We start from the raw sequence: 21,631 nt of genomic DNA on the forward strand, positions 1-21,631 counted from the left end.
TTAGACTAATTTTATTTGCAAGAACCTGTAAATCCCTATCCATTTGTGCAAATCTGCCTGTCTGGCTTATTTGTGTGCCTGCCTTTTCCTCACTTTCTGAGCAACATGCTGAAAGAGTTATATTATTACACAGAGGAATTTTAGATACGGAGAAAATATCCAGCTTCTTAGCATTGCTGTCCCCACATTCCTTTCTCTATTGCACTTTAAAAATATATGAATAAAGTTTGTTTTTTTTTTGTTTTTTGTTTTCCCCTCTCTCCCTCTTTTCCGTATTGCAGATGTGTAAATCTACCTGTGGAATCAGAGGTAAATTTTATAGCATTTTTCTGAAGGTTTCTCTTGAAGAAGACTTGGACAACAGGCAAAAGCTTCCACAAGAAGGATCATAAATTTGTTGCTTGGTAATGGATACACAGATATGAAGTGGGTATTGTGTTACTTTCTGAAGTCTTAGCGTTCTCCTGTCCCAGTTCTCAGTGATCCATTTTGCTCACCTAATAGAGCAGTACCGTATTTATTTATCAGCTACATACAAGAAAGATGTAGATTTAGCTCTTTATTCTTTCAAGCAATTACTGCTCTTATTATGTTAAATAGAACCGTGTGGAAAGGATGAATGCTTTTAAAGTATTATTATGGAAGCCCACACTGATAATGGAAAAACTGATTCAGAGTAGTTTAGATTTGGAAGTTAGTTTGGGTATGTCTTATCGCATGCCTGCAACAGGAGCAGCAGAGTTCTTCCTCCTCACACTGTCCAGTTTATTTTTTATTTCTTTCATGGACAGAGTGACAAGCAAAGTGAGGATGCCCCTTTTTCCCTTTTCTGAATTTTAGCTGGATACTGCATTTTCTGCATAGTGTTATACACCCTTATGTCCACACTTGCTGGGAGAGACAGAAGCTTTTGTCTCTGTTCTTGCTGTTTCTTTGTGAAGAAGTTGTTCTGGTCCAGCATTTCCTCTTTGAACTGGCATTTCCCTTCCCCTCCAGGGAAATGCTGTTGGGATGACCTGTTCAACCAACGTACCCAGCTGCTGGCTGAATGCATCCCAGACAGAGTGCTTTACATCGTTATTTAGTGACCTGCTCATTCTCCTTGTGCTACTAGGTCTGCTGCAGGATTCACATATTGATTTATAAAGCCTTCAGTTTGTTAGGCCATGCTATCTCCCTGATGAATCTCTTTCCCGGATAGCATTGATTATCCGACACTCCATGCTTTGAGGTTTCTCAAAATAAAGTTGTATTTCTTGAAACTTTTCTCAAAACAAGCTAGGTGGAGTTTCACTATTCACATATTCATTACAGAAGAAATTTCTTCCACACTAGTAACCATGGAGAGAGTTTCACTTTTTTTTTTTTTCATTTTTTCTTCCAATAGTAAAGCCCCAAAGGGGGTTTAGAAAAGGGGATTACTTAGAAAAGTGACATACTGGTCAAAATTGGGAACCTTAACTTAAGTCTTTACCTGTGCGTACATAACTAGTTAGACTTTTTTGTTTTTAAATTATTTTTAGCTTGCAAACATTGTTTACAAATTACAAAATTGGCATTTCATAATTACAAATAAAGGCAGTCCAGCTGAAATATCCATTACAGAATGTGACATAATTTATGGCTTCCAGCATGAAGAATTTGGCATGGAAAATATCTTATCCTCAAACACTAGCAGGAATCCAGAGTTGGTGGGTAAATCTTCAGGTAAGAATGGCACCAAAAAAATTGATATTCATGGGATCTGTGTAAGCAGAAACAAGGAGGGATGACGTTTTGTTCAGGGATCACCATAAATATGAACTGATATGAAGGTGATAGCACAGATAAGAAAACAACTCACAAAATCAATTTTTTTTTTTTGTGAATTTTAAGTGCTCACTGGCCACATCAAGGAAGAAATGGACGTCAAAGTGATAGTTTTTCTAATGCAATAAATTTGGAATTGGACATGGAGGAGAAATGACGTTGTAAAATACTAGTGGGTCGTAATTCAGGATGAAATATTAAAGTTTACAAAACCAGAGCCAAAACTGAGATCTTTTATGCAGAAAGAGAAATGCTAAGTTTTATGCTGCCGCAGTTTAGCCTTTATTGGTATTTAATTATATGAAGCTATTACAGGATTTTTACCAGCTGCAGACTTCATGGTTATTTACTGTGATAGAAACTGTGATAGTGTCTAAGAATCTCTGACTGTGCATTAGCAGATGCCAATATTGAACAGAATGATTGTAATTTTGGTCAGCTACGAAATCTTAGAGCATAATACACCTTTTCCACAAATAATTAAGTGGAGCCTTGGATAAATATAAATAGTTACCACATGTAGTTACAACAAATAACAGTTGCTATATACTAGAAGATTTATTTGCCAGGAGAAAAAGTCTTAGTTTTTTTAGAATTCCTTTACCATGAAAAATCACATTTTCTTGGTATTCACAATACTGAATACTATGCATTTTCATCAGCGGTTAACAAGAGCTCTTCATTTCATGGTGTGACAATTGCACATGGCCGTTCAGAATGTGGCTTGTCTTTCACATCACTATTGCCACTGCTGAAACACATCACCCACTGACTCACTGTGCTCACATCCACTGTTTGGTCTCTAGAAACATTCAGAAGGCATCAGTGAATGTCAGCAGGTGTCATTTTTTCTACATGAAGGAATTTAATCACACATCTTTCCCTCATGTGCACTTCCATGTCAGATGCCATTCTGCCAGACTGCCCCTCTGCTGCCACCTGTTGCACGGCAACATGTAAGGGGATATTTGTGGTAATGTTCAACCTCTACTGCCATACTATCAACATCCACCTCTGACATCCTGAGCCAACATAATAAAATAGAAGATGTTACTTTTGGAGTAGCCCTTGTATATTTTGAGGATCATTAAATTCAGTTTTTATCAGATATGATGTTGCTGTCTTTAATACTTGGATAAGCATTTTCCAAAATAGTGCCTTCATTTTCCTCTAGTTATTCTTTTCCCTAATTTTTTCATTGCTTCAAAATTCTTCAGTTCTGTCAGAGGGTAGGTTTATAGGAAGAGTATATTGTTCTTGATGTTTCTGGAACAAAGAAAATGCTCCTAGACTTTAAAACTGGGAGTCCTTATAGTCTCCCAGATAGATCCATTTCAGTACCTAAAGGAGGGCTACAAAAAAGAAGAGTATAGATTCATTAGCAGGGTCTGTGATGACAGGACAAGGGGAAATGGTTTCCAGCTAAAATAGGGGAGACATAGATTGGATATAATTGCAACTCCCCTGCTTACTGCAGGGGGGTTGGATCAGGTGACCTTTAAAGATCCCTTCCAACTCAAATGATGGTATGGTTCTTTGAAAACCCTTCCTATATCCTTTTCCCCTCAGGGATATGAATGTTGTGTACGTATATGTTCTGTGAGTGTTCCCTAACTCTGTTTTCTTGTAAAGTCTTTTCATTTTCATTAGTCTTTATCTGCAGGTGTAGTAAAATTATATAGCACAATAGCACAACTGCACATGCATATATGCGGAAAAAAACCCCAAAGCATAAAATGTGTTCCCAACTGGTTAATATAGCAGAGTGAAAAGCATAAAATGGCACTGATGCTTACAAATGGTGTTGAGAAAATAAGCTGCAGCAGAGCAATAGCCATTTCCCCCAAGATAACAACCTCCTCTTTCTGTGATGTGATAAAGCCAGAATACCTCATGCTTATTCTCTGTGCATGTTTTTATTTTCATTACATCAGTACCACCTTGTCTGAAATTAATTTAATCATAAAAAAAAAGACAACTAAATAAAATGATTTAAAACTTTTATATAATTAAAGAGAGTATTAGGAGTTCCATGGTGAGGTACTTATCATAATAGATAACCATCATTATACCTGCTGTTATTATAACATATTTTAAGTGTATAATCGTATTTCCTTTAAACGTCACCTACTAAATTTTTTTTGACAACCATGTTGTCATCGTCTTTCTTATATATAAGACTGAATCTATTTTAGTGAGTTCTTATGTGAACTCTTGCTGAACATGTACAATCAATGTAATTTTTGGTTTTGTTTTCTGTGCCAGCATATTTTGCTTCCACACTTCAAAGAAATCATTCTGTGTCTCAGCAGCAGGTTTAGAGATGATAAGCCAGTATGGATATGGAAAAATTGAACTGAATTTTCAAAGTATACCTTAGAAGAGATGTGCAATTATGTGAAGAAATGCACTATTGCAGTTCTATGAATGTTCTTCATGTTGTGTTCTGTGTTCCTGAGAGAGTTTTGAAACTGACAAGATCTAATGGAGAAACTAAATTGAAGGAGAACTGGAGAGGTGGTAATCGCAAGCACAGTATTTTGGAAGGATTCCAGAGATGACCTGTGACTGGAAAGTTCAACCAGTAGACTGAAATCGAGGATATATGTAAGGTCTGCAAGATAATTGTTTTAAGGAACAATAAACATTTTAAGTAAAAGTAAGTTATGCATCCTGCTTTCAGAGTGCAGACTAACTGTGAAGACCTATTGTATCTTAGAAGCTGAAATCTATAGCATTATGGATTCTTCATTTCCTCTGAGGCAGATAAATTAACATATAAGAAAACATATTATCTATTTGAGAGATACCCATATATAATGTTTTTCTTCCTGTAATCCAAATGGAGCTGGTTTGGAAGTGATTGCCTTCGTAAACAGAAGCACAGACGTACAGTGAAAGGGCATTTTTGACCAACAGCACCAATGCTGTTGGCAAAGTCAGGAGAAATAATGCATGCTAATGGACTAATTCTGCAGAGGCAGCAAAGAGCACAAAGAACTTCTTGTTTCTGTGAACTCAACAAAATAAAGTAAGAATGGCTTACTTAGTTTAAGTAACACTGCAGTGCAGTGGGTTAATTAAAAATAGATATGGAATATCCAGCCAATTCCTTCTAAGTTCAAAATAATGTTGAAATAATATTTTTTTATATAAACATGTTGATTAAATGCCCTTATACTGATGCTGGAATCTAACTAATAAGATCAAGGAGTTAGGAAAAGTTAGCAGTTAGTGATGATGAGCAATTACTTCAGTGATGATCTCTGCTTAGAGTCCTCTCTGTTAACAGAGAAGATACTGTGAATTTTGAAGAATATGAAAAGCAAAGCCAGACTTCAGGTGCCTCCATTTTTGGTACCTCACTTAAATCTCAGGTTTGGGAAATAAAAACAAACAGCTGACAGCTCAGAAAACTGTGGCTGCGTTATCACATGAATACAAAGTCCAAGAAAGAATGTCCTTCTCCTTCTCCCTTCCGTAGTAATTGTTAGGTGTTAAAATGTCTGATAAACTCTAATTTGTCCTTTAGAATATCTGTGCATTGCTTCTGGATCTTGAACCTGTGGATCAAAGAAGACCATCCACAACTGTACACAGAAATGGCATGTGTTCAAACCTTTTGAAGGGAATTGGATGGAGCAGGCTGCACCAAACTATCATCGTCGTAGGAAGAAATATATCTGATATGCCACAATGATTGATAAAATATCGTCCAGAGATGCATAAGAATCAATGTCATTGATTCTTAATGACAGCAAAGATATCCAGGAAAAAAGACTACTAGGACAAAATATTATGACATGTGCATTACTTATACTTGTATAAAATATGGTCTTGACAGTAGGAGAACAGCTTAATAAAGAAACAGCTTTCTGGTAACCTGCAAAGTGGACAGATAGTCTTATTGCCTGGCAAAAGTATTTGATAGCCAGCGGCTCTGCTACAGCTTTCCTATGTAATTCTTCTTAGCTTCCAAGAACAATAGCTGTTGTTTTTCTGTATCTTTTTACAGGAAGTTACAAAGAAAAGTTGTTTTTTTTTAAAAAAAAAAAAAGAGTGGTTTTAATTTGGAGACTGAACCTGTCTGATTTATGGCAGTTTGCAGTGTTCACTGCATGTACAAAAGGTGCAAGCTAAATATTATCTGCCTTTTTGCAGTGCATTTAATTCAGTACTGGCAAAGCAGCAGCTGGCACTCTGATTCTCTTCTGCCCTATGATTGCTATTTCCCTCAAATCAAAATCAAGCTGCCAGTTCTAGAGAGACTCTTCTCACAGCAGATAGTGTCAGCAGAAGAAGTCTGGAGAAGTGATGGGAGTAGCAGGTATGCCAGATCAGCCACATCATCATCTGTGGGTAGGTGCTTTTCGGCTTTTGTCGCACTCTCCTTTGTTTGACCTCTGATGTCAGAGAACTTGGTTGGCATCTCTGCCTTGCTAATCATCTCTGACATGTGTCTGGCATTGGCAAACTTACTCAAAAGGATGTGCCTGCTGAATTCTACGTTGGCCTTCACCTGTAGGAGGGGAATAAGTGCTGTATAAGTTGAATCAGGGATCTAAAATTGTAATGAGTACTTCGTATGCTGCTCTGCTTTCTAACTTTGATTCACATGAGTTCTGTCTTCTTTAGGCCAATACATTTGAAGTACTGCAGTAAGTCAGTGCTCTTTCAAATGGCATTTTTTCCCTTGTCAAGATAAACAAAGTGTATGAATTGATTTGGAAAGCATAATCATTTTATTGTATCCAGGAGTTCCATTTTTTTTCCCTACAGAAATACTCACATTTGGACTTCAGGGGTGAAATCCAGGACTCTTTGAAATCAATATATTTTCCCATACATTTTAACAGAGATGAGAATTTTCTGCTAATCTTTCTACTTTCAGCTACTCCTTTTCAGAAGAGTTACATCATTTTAAATGACACATCTACATAGAGGACCAGGACAGATGTTTTGTATATATTCATATATTTTTTTTTGAGTTGGCTACAACTTAGAAGATCCCCTACACCTAAAGTTCAGGCTGAAGAAACAAGTGATTTTTATGGATCATCTAGTGAGTTTAATCAAGGATGCCTGTGCTTGTGTCCTGTGGGAGAAGCTTGTAATAAACCTTGATAAATCAGTAATCATATGCATGCATCTTCACTTTTGCCTGCTAAGACTAAACAGAGCTATTTCTCAATTCCCTTTCTGCTAGTGAATCACAGCAAGGATTTGAAAGGGTGATGGGGTTTCTTTATTCATATGATATATTCATTGAATTTCTTGATTAGTGTCTTTACATTTTATCAATGAAAACTTCTCTGAATTTCAATTAGGTGTTTCCGTTGAAGAAACTGTGAGGAAAAAAAAGTGTTTTCGGTACTGATGGTAGTCAAGTGAAAAAATGCTGTACAGGTTGAGTGTCAAACAGAAATACTTGCTTTAACAAAATGATTAATTTAAAAAATATTTTCTTATACATTTATTTCCAGAAGTGTGAACATGCATTGGCAGATGTTTATTCTTTCTGTGTTCAGCTATAAACTTGGTAGGACATTTATATTCAAAAAACTATCTGCAGCTTCCTGGTTTCAGAAGAAAAGGACACTTGAGTTGCTGCCTGAGAGGTTGAGCTGACCATGTTTTCAGCTGGCTACCTGGTCTGGAAGAGATTCAGATAATTTGAAATCTTTCCATGGTGCAGACTTTTGAAAGCACAGATCTTCCTTTCCAGCCAACATTATGCAAGGACTGAATCATTGGCATTCTGAGCATCTTAGTTACAAGTTGCTAGAGCCACCTGCAGCTTTGGCCAAAAGAGAAGAAGGAACTTGCTTGTTTGTATGATATCAGAAAATGATTTAATGGGGATAAGTTTAAGATGCGATATTACATTTTTATATTCATTATTTCTGATTAAATCATAAATACAATCTGCATATTTTGGTTAGAATACAGTATTTTCAAACAGGTTTGGATAAAATGACCTAAAACAATCACAGCAAAATGAAGGCTAAGAGAAGAGTGGGTGGAGAATTAACATAAAAAATAATTGTTTCAGTGACATTTCTAATACCTCATATGGCATTTCATTTTCTCTTTTAGTGTGTATAGCTCTTAGGATTTTTAGTTAAATGGAGCTATAGTAGGTTGGCTGTTGAGTGTGGCTTGATATCCTTTCCAGAGGATAAACACAGGGAAAAAGAATACCCGTGAATGTTATCCAGAGATATTTGAGCTCATTCTCAAGAAACTGTGGAATCTTAGAAAAGCCATGTTTCCTCAGTGCTCTTCATGAGTTAAGTTGCCCTGCAGAAGAACTTGTGCTATTTCTGTTGGAGATTGAAAGAGTCTTTCCTTGTCAGTTGGAAACTGTTTTACTTTATAATTATAATCATACACTGGGGGACACAAATATAAAGCTTTGAAATTACAATTGTGAGTTTTAGTCTAAGAAGTTTACGTTGGCAATAAAGATGACTTTTTTTATATGTGTAAAACAACTTCAGGGCAATTTTCTCCCTAGGAACACTCCATAGTTTTGTCACTGTGATAGTCTCCTAGGATGTAAAAAAGCTGAAATTAAATGCTGTTTCACATCAGACAGGAAATGAGCACTCGGCATAACCGTTTCCAAGGTGAGTACACTGTTCATGGAGTGGGCATCTGTGTTTCTGTGTCTTTTCTGGTGTAGTATTAATAGCTCTAGAGGGTGAGACACTCTAGCAAAGATTAAAAAAAAAATTGCAGACGTTTATTCATTTCTTAGCAAGCACACCCAGTTCCCTGCAAGCTCACTGTAGTTTGGGAAGCCTATAAGAACCTCCATGGAGGTCAACCAGCATACCTTCAGGCTGTGAATTTTGATTGGTTTTAGTTTTTGATATTTCTTTTAGTTCCTATTTATAAAAAAGAGTAAAACAGCACTTTTCTGATTTAGGACTGTTTTGAAAATAAATAAATGAAAGCTTGTGTATTCAGATACTAATGTAGTTATGCGTATCTAAATAAAGCACGAGTGAGTCAGCAGCTATGAATCCTGTATGACTGTTATTTAACCTTATGCATTCAAGCTAACCAGCTAACCAAACCACTAACTTGCCATGAGGGAATTGTGTATCTCTGAATCAAACAGATTCTTTAGCTGCTGTAGGTGGGGATTTTTGGCTAGGAACATCAATGGCAATTCAATAGGGCATGTGAAAAGTATAACTATTTTATGCTATAAAAGGATACAAGTGACCCTGAAAATCCTATTATGAACCACAAAATTCATGGCAAGTCTAAAATATTATAGTTTTATGTGAACTATTTCAGTTAGCTTCAGATAATATATACATTTATTTTAGTCTGTGATCATCTTCAGAATATAGAATAAATTTTATATTTTTCCCTCAGTTTGAGGGATCTTTTCCTGAAGTTTAGATTTCATTAATGTCATTTGAAGAAATCCCTCGCATAGCCTAATCTAGTTTGCCACTTATTTAAATGCCTGTGATGGTAAAACAGAACTACTTTCTTCAGAGTGTTTGAAAATTATTAGAAACTCTAGTCTGAATATATATATATACTTTTGTCAGAAGAAATTTTACTGTAAGTAAATGCTATGTTGTCATCTTCTAATTAAACTGGCCTATTAGTCCTAGACAAATTTAAGTTTCAAGCGGACTGGAGGATGGTGAATTGTATGTAATAGGTGACACATATAATCTTGTTAATTGCTAAAATGTCTTTCAGGATTGAACAATGTAAGGAGACTGACTACATGCATCAAGGCTGCTCTGAAAGTAATGCCTCCTATTTTATTTTGTTAGCTCCCAATATCAGAGGCAGTTGGTGGTATGGCAGTAGAAGTTGAACCTTCCCGCCAATATTTTGTTAGATTTTGTTGCCATGTGACAGATGGCAGAAGAGGGACAGTCAGACAAATTGATTTTTGACATGGAAGTGTGTATGAAGCAAAGGTGTGTCACTGAATTCCTCCATGAGGAAAAAATGGCACCCAGTGATATTCACTGAAGCATGCTGAATGTTTATGGAGACCAAACAGTGAATGTGAGCACCCTGAGGCAGAGTGTGGTGTGTTTCAATAGTCGTGACGGTGACAGTGGTTCAACCTCACTGGTGCAGATTATTAAGAGCGCAGCATGTAGGCTCTTGTTCATCACTGTTGAAAATGTAGAGCCAGTGATGGTGACGATGCTGAAAAATAGTGTTTCATATCTGAGAATTTGCTCTATCAAATAGTGTTATTTTGCTCTTTGTATCTGTTGTAATTTCCATGGAAAGAAATGTAAATCTGAGAAGAGAGAAGAGAACCAGCAGGGAATGCCACTGTAACCAAAATCTGGGAGCATATCCAGCTGAAGGGAGTTCACAGATTAAGATCAAAGAACTAAGTGTTAAATTAAAATACTTCATTTGAGACTTTTTAAGTATACTTTGGAGCAGACCATCTTGAATGTCATCACACGGCACATACAGAACCATTAAGTTATCAAATGAAGCCAGCACTGGTTTATGAAAAACAGATACTGCCTGACTATCCTGATCTCCTATGATCAGATGACTTGCTCAGTAGATGAAAGAAAGGCTGAGGTTATTGTATAACTTGATTTTAGTAAGTGTTTGACACTTTTTCTGAGAGTATTTTCCTGGAGGAGCTGCTTGTTTTTGGCTTGGGTGGGTGTATATTTCTCTGGGCGATGAACTGGCTGGATGTGCAGGCTCAGAAAGTGATAGTGAATGAAGTTCAATCCAGTTGGCAATGAGTCACCAGTGATGTTCCCCAGGGCACAGTACTGGGGACGGTTTTGTTTAACATTTTCATTAATGGATGGGGGATGCAGTGGAATTGCCAGGTAACGGGCTGAACCAATGGTTCAGCACCAGGTGAGAAGGCATGGCTAACTCAGGGAGCTCAGGTGCAAGCAGTGCACCTGAGTGACTAGAAGGAGTGGAGCCTGGATCCACCCCTCCTCACTCTCATTTAAGCGTTAGCAGCTGAGGGAGTAGCATTTATCTGGATAGAGATTGTGCCCCTCTCGAGCTGTCACTGGTTGTTGGAAGGAGTGGGCCAATTTTCCTTCACTATTTTCCTTCACCTGCTAATGTTCTGTAGTGCCTGTATCCCATTAAAACACACTGTTATTGTCTTCTTTCTCCATACAGGGGGATTGAATGAAGCCTCAGAAAGTTCACAGACAATACCAAATTAGGTAGAACCTGCATGAGTGTTGGAAGGCTTTGCAGAGACATCTGAATGGGTGGATTCAGTGGGCCAGTGAATCCAGTAATATGTCATTCAAGGAAAGTGAGTTGCTTAGTCCTGCACTTTCGTCAGAAAAGCCCCATGCAGTGGCATAGGCTAGGGAAAGAGTGGCTGGAAATTTGCCTCTAAGAAAAGGACCTGAGGATGTTAGTAGCTGACTGAACGTAAGCCAGCAGTGAGCCCAGGTGGCCAAGGTAGCCAATGATATCCTGGCCTGCATTAGAAATAGTGTGGCCAGCAGGATGAGGGAAGTGATAATCCTATTGTACAGAACTGGTGAGGCTGCACTTTGAATACATTGTTCAGTTTTGGGCCCCTTACTTCAAGAAAGCTGTTGAGTTGTTCAAGCGTGTACAGATAAGTGAAATGAAGCTGATGAAGGGATTATAAAACAAGGATCAAGAGGAGCAGCTGAGGGAATCGGGGTTGTTTAGTCTGGAGAAAATGCAGCTGAGAAGAGATCTCATCTCTCTCTACAACTTCCTGAAAGGAGGTGATGGGTGATAGGACGTGAAATAACAAACTTTTAGAATTTCTTCACAGAGAGGGTGGTCAAGCATTGGAACAGACTGCCAGTGAAAGTGATGGAATCCTCATCCCTGGAGGGATTTAAGAGATGTGTGGATATGGCAGTAAAGAACATGGTTAGGTGATGAGACTTTGTAGGTCAGGCTGATGGATGTAATTGATGATCTTGAAGGTCTTTTCCAACATAGATGATTCTGTGATATGTGCATGGATACTTAGTACCTGCAGTTAATATATGCTCATGTATGTCTTAAGGAGTTGTTTCACCCAGAATCTTTCTTTCATCTTCATCACTGATTTAAAAATACAATGCAAAAAAATATTTTTCCTTCCTGCTTTTGTCTCTTTCTGATATATGTATACATATGTTTGTTGTTGTTTCCTGGTTTTGCTCTGATGGAGAATAGTGTTTAGGGGATGGATCTGATACAGTGGTTTAGACCCTGGTCCAGTAAAGTTCTTATTATAAAATCTAATTCTAAAATTGTTCCCTTTGCTTTTTACTCTTAGGCACACATTTGAATTCTGAGCTGGTCTAGGATCTAGATTTTTTTCTTAACAGTGCAGGTTCATGTTGAACTAGAGATCTCATATATGTCTCAGTTTCTTTCACCTGACAGTTTCAAGTTTTAAGGATTTTTCTTGGTATAGAAGGCCCTGGTCATGAGTCAGTTATGCTTCTATAAAGCTGACATGTACTAGGTCAGACATGGGACTTTACTGGCCAAAGAAATCACATATCGTCTCCTAATAAGCTGACTCTGAACGCTCCTCTTTTCTCCCTGAGATTCTATTGCCCAGACGCCCTTGTTTCTCCCTTATCTGCTAATCTGCTTCATTGAGTTATACATCTGTATATGTTTACTGCTTTGCATGTAGTGGTGCAAACCAATCAAGTACTGCCTAGATCACTCAGACAGTAATATTGCCTCTTAGGTGGTACCTTTAGGTCCACAGACATTCTGGGGTACTAACAGCTTCTTCACAATTCCACGCAGAAGAATGGCTTTACAAAAGAGCACAAACAGATTGAATTGATATTGCCTACTGCTGATCTTGCTGCCTTCAGTCCATCTTCTCCCAATATGAGATTTAAGTTCCATCGTTGGAAGGACACTCATTCAAAAATCAGAGCATATATAGCGTAATGAAACATTCCTACAACTTGGAACCTTTTCTGAAGCAAAAATTATATAAGTAAACTAAAGGCTGAAGGCAAAAATTATGACTGAATGTGAACTTTTGGCTAAATGACTGATTCTGGTAATGCATTAGTTTTCATTCAGAAGAGTTACTATATAATCTGAGTTCCCAAAACAGCAGGCTAATTGTTGTTCAGTGTTCTTTCTGATTCCACTTAAAAAATTCACAGTGGACCTAATAACAGTAAAATTTAAGGGAGTTAATATGTATTTTTTTTAACTGGAAATAGTTCTTCTGAAAACATCTAGAACTAGACTTGAACAAACACTTCAGAATTTAACAGTTATTTCTTCCGTCTTCCCACTTTACATCTGTTATGGAAACATTAAAAAAAAAATGGACAAATGTGTGTCACTCTGCAATTGAGATTACAACAACGCTGTTCTTACTGATGTGCTTTGAACTCAATTCACAACCAAGTGGTGAGATGAACCATCTTAATTGCCACTGATTTACATGTAAATTGTGATAAGCCAGTGCTTTCCAGTGTAAGGCACAAAGGTTCCATTTTTTAATCTCTTTTTTTTTTTTTTTTTTTTTTTTTAGGTAAGATTCCAGAACTAATGTAAATGTAGTGAACTTAATAAGTTCTAAACTGATCTCCACATGATGAAATAATTACTGATTTTATACAGAGAGTAAAAATGATATGAAGGAATACTTATTATTTTAAGAATATACTGCTATTTTCAGGACAAAAAGTAATTGTTTTCATCATTACCTTTGTGGATTACATTGTCCTTATTAGCAGTTGAATTTCTGGTTATTAAATCATGCAAACAGGAGAAAGCTTTTGTTCCTTCAAGAAAACAGAAAACTATTCAATAAATAGCAAAGTGATTCCTCAGCTGAATTCAAAATATTGAGCTTATGTAAAAAAAAAAAAAATTATCACATGAAAAAAATATTTAATGCTGCATAAAAGATTTTGTTCCATTCTGCATTGTACTGAATCATCAAAAGAAATGCTTTCTTTGTTTTCAGTAGATGGGGAATGTTGTGGATAACTTATGGGAAAAATGTAATACTCCTATTTTAATACAACAAAAGAAAAAAAGGAATAAATGTTATGAAGGTTGATTCAGAAGGAAATTCTGCTCCAAAGAGGTGATCTAGAAAGGAAGAAGACAAACTCCTTAAGTAGTCAGTCTGTGTAGACAGTGATGCTCATTTGTGTGAAGTTTTTTTGTTATAATCACATATTTTATGCTCATGTATTAGGTAAGTCGTTCTGGGAATTTAATGTGCACAAGAATAAAAGAGAATGCATTCATTTCGTAGATAGCTAAATTACTTGGGAAGTTCTAAACCTCAGTCGGATGGCTGCTTTGGAAGTGTCCTTTTACTGCAGTGCATCGTGGCTACCAAACCAAGCAGTGATCCAGAGGCCTTGAATCCTTGTAATTAGAAGAAGGAAGCTTGGGGAGAACTAAGCTTCGGTGACTTGGTTCATTTTCCTTTGCTTGTATTGAACTGCAAGTGTTAATATAGTCTAATATGATTTTCTGGAATAAAAAAATGTTGGTTTTATATTAAACCACTAAACAAAGGAGTGAAAGAAAAAGATATTTGCAGTGTTATGAACATCAAGTATTATCTGAACAAGGAAATATTAACTGTTTATGTGATAAACTAGACAATACTCTTGCATCAATAGCATCACTGAACTGTTTGTTGTGAGAGGGTGGCTGGGGATAGTTTTTCCAATATCCAATACTAAAAAAGTCATTTAAAAAAAAAAAAGTGAAAAGTGAATAAGAGCATATTGGGTCATTAGCTTATTAATTTTTCAACTAGATGAAACAGTAGGTTTGTTATACTTTACACAAGCTGTGCTTTTTTTTCCCTCCCATATGCTGAGGGAATGAGTTTGTCTGGTTCTGTAAGGCTTCAGTCTGAATTTGGAGGGATTTTAAGCTTATCTAATCTTAAAATGTAGAGTACCATAGGAGTATATTATATGATTACCTACCAATTTCTTAACCAATATATATTTACTGCTGTCTCTGAGTTTATATTATACTACAATTTTGGAAGTCTTTTTTTACATGTTTGTCACTGTTCATCTATAAAAATAATTACCAAATTCTATGATGATTAATTTCTCAGAGTCGTCTACACTCTTATATTTAGTGCATGTATTTGAAGAATAGCTTATAGAAAGTAATTACAGCCAGTGTTTATAGGAGATCACAGTTGTGTGAACAGTGCTTAAAAACATGAAAAAAACCAGAAAAAAAGATACTTTAGATTAAAATATTTTTAGATTTTACTTCAAATAGGATAAAACAAAATTTTCAAGTATTATCTTTATAACTGTGAAGTTCACCCTATTCTCAGGGATGGCATACTAAGTTTACCATGTAACTATGCCTTAGCTAGCCTGTAGGATTTCCTTTTAGTTATAGAGACTGTATTGGAAAGATGCATGGACGAAAAAGCAGTGACCTACGGATTTTAGAGTACTCAGAAAAGTTTTGCATACTAATCTTGTTTTTTAACAAACTTAATCTAATTTACTTGCTGCAAGTGGGGATGAGTCACGTTAATTTGTCTTTTTTAACTAAAAATACCCTACAGCACTAATCAAAACCGCCAGTCGGATTTATACCATCAACATTATGGATAGGGTCAGTATAAGGAAAGGGAAAAATAAAAGAAATCAAAAGCAATTCTAAAACATCAGAACAGGAAAAAAAAAATCTTTGAATAGGTCTGTAAAGACAGCTCATTATTTTTATGAAAAATCCATACAGTTGATAGTGTTGTACTAACAAAAGAATATATGACTAAATATATGAATAGAACGTGTATTCAAAGTTGCACCTCATCTTTCCTCTTCTGAGTTTACATCGAGAAATAAGATATTACCTCTTACTCTTCTGCCAAAGACTTATGGAATCCTTAAGAAAACACTGAGGTCTTGAATCAACGAGGCTCCATCAGCATATTTACTTTAAGTGTGCAAAATCATTCATTGACTCAGCTGTAGACTTAAGATTATGCAGATGCTTAACATGTTACTAAAAGGTTTAAACATACTGAAACAGAGTTTACTTATACTGTTTATATGCAGCTCTAATCTACCTTGAGCATGGGAAAAAAAAATACCTGCATATTTAAAAATAGTATTGTAAGAATTATTTGGAGGATTTTTGTTGTGTCTTTTAGAATTAGAAAAGATGCTCTGAGTGCAGATTTCACAACTTTTTGGAAACTGTAAGATTTCTGTATCTTTCTGAGTTGTGTGTCAGTCTCTTACTAACTTTGAGGTAAATAAAAAAAATACTTTTATGAAAGTTCACTAATAACAGCTGTAATGACTACCATCAGAAATTGCTTCATTATCCATGGGTTGTACACAGAATTAGCTTGGGACATTGAATGGATGTGAGGATCTATTCATTTTCTGTTACAAACTCCATCCTCAGCTACCTGAAAAAATTAAGGTCAAGAAAATGGTTCATCATGTTTACTCATTCAAGACATCACCAAAAGCCAGTTGATACAAGAACTGGGGACAAGCTTACTTTTCTAATGTGTCTTCATGGGGGAGAGGCAACCAATCCTTTTCATTGAAACTACTCTGGAGCCACTGTTGGTGTTTTTACTAGTTTACAGACAGGATGATATATAAAGTGACTGGGTATTGATTACCTCCGCATTTTACCTGTTGACATAGGCATCTTTGTGTAATTTTTGATAATTTTACAAGGGCACCTTATCGTTCATGAGAAGCAAGTTGGAGAGCCCTTCTATAGTGTTCTGCGTCGGCATTTGGAGTGCCATAATGAGCTTATATGTTACATTATGCTTATATGCTTTGCTATTAATTTGAAATATTCTCCATGAACATGAAATTAATAGAAGTAAGAACAAACTATTGGACCACAATCTGGATTAAGCACATCTTTGTATCGTAGAACTTCAAATGAATGATTATTATGCCAGTAATCAGAGTAGCATTGAATTCATAATTGCTGCTTTGTTGCTCTGCATATTTTTATACAGTAATTAGGACTGAGAACTGTTACTTTGTTTTGCTTTCAGTGTTAGTAATATTACAGGACTTTCAGAATATGCAAAAGAGAAAGGACATAAAAATCAAAGCAAAACATTCATTAGATGATGATGCAGTTTCAGAAATTCAAGGAACTTAAAGGAATGAAAAAGATATAAAATGAACTTGCACACCTTACATATATAATGTATACCTTACAATTCTGTAAAACTTAAGTTTTAATCTTAGGTGAATTTGGATATTTGCTGTGACCTTCACTTAAATGACTAGTATTTCTTTCATTTCTCTATCTTTCAGTGCAGTAATTTAGACCATACAAATGCCAGCTTAACTTTTCTGGTAGTAGCTGTGGCTGCATCAGCAAATCACACATGGAAGAAATGGATCAGGAGATCAAGACAGCTGGTGGTTGAGACTATTGCCACTATTCTGTGTACTGCTCCAGGAGCTTATTTTGAATTGCTTTAGTCTAGTTTCCTGATTCAGAAGTCTTCATCACACATGTGAAGTCCTTTGAACAACTAACCTTTGATTTGGACCCTTATGTACCCATTACTTGCTAGATTGCACTTGATGTGTGCCTGACATAGAGTTTAGTTTCCTCCAAAAAAAAATCTAGCTAGCATCAGCCTTTCCTCATTGGGCAAGTGCTCAAGCCCCTGACCATAATGAATGCCCATTCCTCATCAGTTCTGTATCTTTATCTCTATTTTGACAGTAATTTCCTGACTTTGAATGCTATCATAATCTAAACAAGCTTCCCAGTAATTTCTGAAGAGTATGTGAAGATACAATATGAAGCTTCTCATTGAAAGAATGTGGTGAAAGGATTAAAATGTTAGGAATTAATAGGAAGAATGAAAACTACTGCACCCACCCAATACAGAAAAGCTCATACGTCATTATCTTAGTAGCTGCAATCATCTGCAATATCAAACATCTTGTTTCTTGTCAAAGATCAAACCTTGGTGATGCATTATTAGTACAGTTGCCTTCAGCTGGTGAGATATGTGTTTATTCACATTTTGAACATCACCCTTCCATTCTCTTCTGTCGTGAGTAACTTAGAGATTTCATGTACTGGATCAACTCTTGACACAATATAGGTTTCTAGAAGCAAGAGCAATTTTTGAATTTTTTGGAATTATATGCACATTTTTAGCATCAATAATTGGAAGCCACAGTAGATTCCTGTCCTCATGCTAATAATTCATTATAAATATGACATATATGGAGAACATTTATATAACATAATTTTACAGGTATATCAACCAGAAAGTTCCTAACAAGAATAAAATAACAATAAAAAGACATAGGCAGATAAAAATAGCATTTTAAAGAAAACATAGTTGAAACTATTACTGTTCAAAATAGTTTTCTGCATTGAACACTAGATACTATGAGAAAGAAGAACTTGAAATAAAAGGTACGTACTGTAATTCTACATGTATTATGTATTACACTGAAAAAATACACATAGATAGTAAGGAAGATAAAGTTGTGCTTTCCTATACCACCATGTTTAGTGTGTACTTAAACTTATTTGAAAGAATCTCATAATATGTCCATAAGATGTTCCTGATTTTATTACGTCAAAATTTAAAAGCAAATTTCAGGCTTACAAGTTCTGGCTTGTTTGCTATGATTGGCTTCTGACATGAATGCGGGTAGTCTCTGTCTTGTAGTCTTGCATTCTCTATTTACGTAGTGGACTTTAAATTGTCTTATTTCAGGGGATATTGTAATCTCCTTTGATATCCATCCAGTGGACCTAATCTTATTGAAAGCTATTGAACTTCTTAGATGCTCGTATCCACCTACTATTTTACATAGGGATTAACATTACTAGGCTCATGAAATGTGTTCTTAACAACATTAAAAGTTGGTAAATAGCTCAGCTTCACAATGAGAACTTAGAAAGACAGAAATCCTACTCAGCAAATACTGACCTGAACAATAGTTCAGGTTCCCTTGCAGAAATTATGTCACATGGAAAGAAAAGGAAGGAAGATCTGATTTCTAGAGAGTTCATGTCTATGTCAAAATCTACATAAAAGCAGGGCATATCGTCCTCATGGCAAGAGTTGTTCAAGGAGTTAATTATGGATAGGACTGAATTATCCATGCATATGCTGCTGGTAACAAATAATCAACTTTAAATTCTCATTTTTAGACCTAATGGTTGCTATTCAATTACTAATGGTTATCCATCTAGAAAGCTACTCTTACAATACTCATCTTGAATTAAGTATCACTACATGAAATTGAATTATGAGAAAGAATAGCTCATCTATATATGTAGAACATCTTGAAATTGAAATTTGTTATTCAAATCATGGTTCTGTAATATGGAAGTGCACATTTTTAATATGAACACAGAGAATTCAGTGCTTGCATATTCGAGTTGCAGAAGTGTCTGCATGTATGAGCTCATTAAAAAACGTACTCTAAAAATGGTATCTATAATTTATAATCTACAAGATACAAAACCAAATGTATCATTATTAACACCGGATTGTGTTAATGTCTGTGGCCTGCTTCAAAAGTAATGCTTTCTAATTTTTACAATGGAAATTACAACAGATACAGAGAGTACAATATGACTCTTTGATAGAGCAGATTCTGAGCTACTAAGCACTATTTTTCCACATACAGTCACCACCATTAGCTCCGCATCTTGTCAGTGATGAACAAGATCCTGCATGCCATACTCATAAAATTCCGCATGGCCATCAGGGATGTGGCTTGTCTTTCATGTTGCTGTTGCCACACTGCTGAAATGCACCAACCACTGCCTCTTTGTGCTCACAACCACTATCTGGTCTACATAAATGTTCAATGAGCATTGATGAATGTCAATGGGTGTCATATTTTTTGGTTAGAGGAATTCAGTTACACACCTGTGGTTGATAATGCACTTTCATGTCAGATACCATTTTGTCAGACTGCCTTTCTACTGCCATCTGTTGCATGGCAACAAAATGTAATGGAATGTTGGTGGGAAGGTTCAACCTCTTCTGCCATACCACCAGCATCTGCCTCTGATGTTGTGGGCCAACATAACAAAATTGGAGGCATCATTTTCAGAGCAGCCCTTGTAGACAGCACCATACATGCCAGTAGATGAAACTGTAAACAGGGTGTACAACTTTAAAATTTCTTTTTTGAATTATTCTACCATTTTGCATCACTTTTAAAGACTGCATTTTGAAAAATGATCAGCATCTCTAATTCTGTATGCATAAGTGGTTGGGCATGTTAGGGGAAAACCTATTTCTAGGATTTATGTGCACATACTATCTGAGTGTGCTTAGCATTACCGACAGTCATCATGTAGCAGAATGACAGTATATTTTGCATTCCTATAGGAGATTTGTGCAAGTAGATGGAGGCAATGGGAGGCCTGTATGAAGATACAGTTCTAAATGATTTAAGTTGGAAATGTTGAATGTTGCTGATAACACTATATATTTCTGAAAGTTTTAGAGTCTTTATTTGTAATGACACATTAAGGATTCATTTACTGTTTTCCAACTTCCAGATTTATTCTGAGTACATTTTTTAAAGGGCACTCAACCTTAACTTTTATTGTGTGGAAACAGATTTATGCCCCGTGAAATAGTTGGCTACATAATTTTGGCTTCTACATTCTGGTTTATTTGTATAATCTTTCTGAATATGTTCCTCTTTGTTAATAGCTAACTGTCTCTTTGCAGACATGTGTAATCAGCCACAAGTTTCAAAGGTTGTGGTTGGCAGGAAGGGCACAGGGATAACAGCCTGAAGCAAGAATAGATGAGAAAGTGTGGATAAAATCAACTCTGTGCTCTGATAAGAGAGAAATAACTTACCATTTGTACTATTTACTTGAAGGAATTTAGAAACTAGCAGGGAGGAAGATTAGAGAGCTTAGGAAGAATTAGAAGCTTGAAAAAAGAGGTAAGAGGATGGATGATGTACCTCAGGAAGAATATGTCTATAGCATATAGTCTACGGAGACAAACTTACATGGCACTTCGTATAGATATGACTGTGTCCTAATCAAGAATAAGGTTTATCTACTTGTATTCCAAGCCAGCTGCAAGCTCAACTTCAGTACTGTATTAAATTGACTGTGTTGCATCCCAGCTGGAGCTAGCTATGATATGTCCTAAGGCACCATTTTTATTAGCAGCTTTGTTGGGTTAGCAAACAATGAATGAACAGTTTCTGTGCTTCAAGCCAGTAACAATGAAAACTTGATAAATTCAAATTCTTAAACTGTGATCATTGAACTATTTTGTTAAAATTTGTTTTTGTTGGTCTCACTATGGGAGAGGCTTCTTTGCCTAGTCCCAACATGTTTATTTGAGAAAGACTATGGCTTCTGACAAGACTTAAGGATACAAAGAAACAGGAGTTTCAGACAAGCAGTGTTTCATTGTTTATTAACCAAGTAGTTTTGTTTCTATGGGATCATTTCATCTAAAATCTCTCTGATTAAGACGCAAAACTGCCATGTGGGTTGTCATTAACAGAACATAAAATTTTTGAGTGCTCATTTCAGACTGAAAGACTGGCAGTGAAGTTGCCGACTAATATATCTGTCTGGTCTTTTGTATGAAATGCAACAAGTAGCTTGAAGTCCTCCTCCTTTGTGGCCTGCAAATTGAGGATGCCACTATTCTATATCACTTGAGGGTGTTTAGAGGACTATTTGTTAGTGTTTTTGATCTATCAGTTGCAGTAAAAATCTAGATACAAAAAAAAAAAAAAAAAAAAAAAGCCTACTTACAGTAAATCTGTTGTTGTGGTTATAATTTTTAGTT

The 21,631-nt window shown here is 36.0% G+C and overlaps 1 long non-coding RNA gene across 1 annotated transcript; it reads left to right on the forward strand.

Annotated features, from left to right (window-relative positions):
• LOC110395082 lies at positions 288-5,691 on the forward strand. The gene is made up of 2 exons (XR_002436143.1): positions 288-4,421; positions 5,342-5,691. It is a non-coding gene; the product is annotated as an uncharacterized LOC110395082 (long non-coding RNA).

This window comes from Numida meleagris, chromosome 2, assembly GCF_002078875.1.
Source record: "Numida meleagris isolate 19003 breed g44 Domestic line chromosome 2, NumMel1.0, whole genome shotgun sequence".
In the NCBI taxonomy this organism is placed as follows: Eukaryota; Metazoa; Chordata; class Aves; order Galliformes; family Numididae; genus Numida; species Numida meleagris.